Source organism: Heterocephalus glaber, unplaced genomic scaffold (genome assembly GCF_053883595.1).
Source record: "Heterocephalus glaber isolate CG9 unplaced genomic scaffold, H.glaber_assembly_v1.0 deba00001509, whole genome shotgun sequence".
NCBI classification, from domain to species: Eukaryota; Metazoa; Chordata; class Mammalia; order Rodentia; family Bathyergidae; genus Heterocephalus; species Heterocephalus glaber.
In genome coordinates this window covers 8,152,131-8,154,794 of record NW_028258325.1, presented here as the reverse complement: position 1 = coordinate 8,154,794, position 2,664 = coordinate 8,152,131, and the positions used below count along the sequence as shown (strand labels likewise).

At 43.9% G+C, this 2,664-nt stretch overlaps 1 pseudogene; it reads right to left on the bottom strand.

Annotated features, from left to right (window-relative positions):
* Positions 1-641: 641 nt before the first annotated feature.
* Positions 642-1,601, bottom strand: LOC101714378 (glyceraldehyde-3-phosphate dehydrogenase pseudogene; annotated as a pseudogene).
* Positions 1,602-2,664: the final 1,063 nt, after the last annotated feature.

Sequence of the window (2,664 nt, the reverse complement as noted above, 5' to 3'; positions counted from 1 at the left end):
TTTTTAGTGTTAAAACTGACTAGCCCTAGGATTCCTTTATTTTCAGTGTTTTTCCACAAGCCACATGGCCTCTACTTACTGTTTTTTAATTGTACAAGAGACACTAGTAAAAACTATGCAACTGTCCTGAACAGATGAGAGCCACAGTAGTCCTCTCTGGGAAGAGTTATCGAACCACTTTTCTTTCTATTGAAAGAAAAATCAAATTCATTGTTTCAGAGGCAAAAAACTAATGGTAACTCTAGGTTTAATCTTAGAGAATAACATGGCTAGACGCTTCAGAACTATAGAATAATATTCTATGAGATATAATAAAGGAAGAAGGCTTTGACTGATTCAATTTTGCTGCATCAGCAAAAGAAAAAAACACATCTCAGACGCTGTATGGACACATATGTTTTTCATTTTGAGTTGCATTGGATTTTATCGATGGCATCTGACCAATAGGGCTCCACAGTCCCTCTCCTTCTTCAGTGGATTAGGATGAGCACTGTGGGAAGGGGAGACATTCAGTGTTTTGAGAGCCTGAATTAGGGCATGGACTCCTCCAGAGGTGAAGGCTTTTTTGCTTTTCTCACCCTCTGCCTAGGATGGGTGGCCTAGGGCTTTTTACTCCTCAGAGGTCATGGGGACCTTAAGTTTCAACACCTGTTGCTGTAGCCAGATTCACTGTCATACCAAGAAGTGATCTGGACCAAGAAGTTATTGCAGGTGAAAGCCCCACCACTGAAGCTGAAAGATTTGGTGTGACTACTCAAGTTACAGAAGGCCATCTGGTCCTCAGCATAGCCCAGGAAACCTTTAGGAAGCTCTCTACTCTCTAATGCCTGCTTCAGGATCTTTTGATGTCATTATATTTGGTAGCTGTTTCTAAATGGCAGGTGAGGTCCACAACTGTCACACTGGGAGAGGGCACTCAGAAGGCCAGCCAATGAGCTTCTCATTCAGCTCCAAGGTCACTTTGTCCATAGTCTTGGTGATTCCAGTGGATATAAGGATGATGTGTTGGGCAGCCCTATGGCCATCACACCACAGTTTCCCAGATGGGGCACTCATGGTCTTCTGGGTGGCAGTGACGGCATGGATTGTGGTCATGAGTCCTTCCATGATGCAAAGTTGTCATGATGACTCTGGCCAGGCGAGCTCAGTAGTTGGTGTTGTAGGAGCCATTGCCAAAGATCTTGAGTGCATTGTATTTCTTATGGTTCACTCCCATCAGAAGCATGGGAGTTCCAGCAGAAGAGACAGAGATAATGTTCTTTTAGGCTCCATCCTTCAAGTGAGCTCCAGCCTTCTCCAAGGCAGTGAGGACATTAGAGGTTTCTGCAATGTATTCAGCACCAGCATCATACCATTTGGTGCAGGGTGAAAGCCATCTTCCCTGGAAGATAGAAATGGATTTTCCATTAGTGCCAAGCTTTCTGTTTCAGTCTTGACTGTGTCATGGAACTTGCCATGCATGGAATTGTATGACATGACCTTGTAGTTGATGGCAATGAATTGGTCACTGAAAGTGACAATATCCATTTTTCCAGAGTTGAAAGTAGCCCTGACCACAAGGCACCCAGCAGGCCAAGTCTATTCTCTCCAGTTTTCACTCTAGTGGCTTGGGGGCATGGTGGCATAGCACGAGAAGATGATGTCTGTCAAATAGGGAGGAGCAGAGAGCTCATGTTTGTTTCTTACACATTGACATCTGTAGGTCAGTTGCCATCTCCTACTGGAGACCAGCTATTTTTGTGGCTGAGAGAAGAGAATGAAACAGAGCTTATGGAAATCTGCCCAATGGCATTTACAGTACATCTGCGTAGATGCAGCAGGTACCAAGTCAACCTGCAAGTGGCATGCCAAGCCTAACAATGGGTTGGAGCTGTCTGCCCTGCATTGACGGGAAGCCATGACATGACCTCAGGTGGACATGGGTAACTCACCTACAGCAATGGGGAGAATGATCTATTGTTAGGACAATAGCAAAAGCCTTCTGTTATTAGAAGCAGCAATAAAACACACCTCAGACAGACTGTTTGAGAACTGGAAGGTTCTTTCCTGGCTCTAAATAGTTTCTGGCCATCTCCCCTGGTGGACTCCTGCTCATCGTTATGGTAAATATGGACACCTGAAGGAATGTCTTAATCTCTCACTCATGGAGTGCTCACAGTCCTCACCTCTTGTGAGATTTATCATTTATTTTACTCTCACAGGGATCATGCTGTGTCCTCATTTTAGTTCCCCTCAATCTAGAACTCTCAATATAATGGCTTGTTTCACAGAGTAAAGCTGGGATGTTTGTGATTAGGAAATGGCCTTACAGTAACCATAGTGTGGTTAGAAGGGACATGAACAATGTTTGTAGGTGATTTCAGGAACAAAGATCCGTGTTTTCTAGTTTGTTGTTTCCTTTGTGACTGTCATCATGCTTTTTTTTTTTTTTCTCCCCTAGTATCTGCATTCCTGCTAAAAGGGAAGAGTTAGTACTGCTTGTCTTGCCAAAGGTGGATTGCAATTTAAGGTTTACTGTCTTTGAGGGCAGAAAGAAACCAAGAGTAGTTGAAGAGATGGACAGGTGAGCACTCACCAGGAGAGAGAGTGGGAAGAAGGAAAGAGGGCTAAAGAAGAAAGGAGAAGCTGGAGATGTTGATTTTGAATTCAGTGTATGAGTGTTCT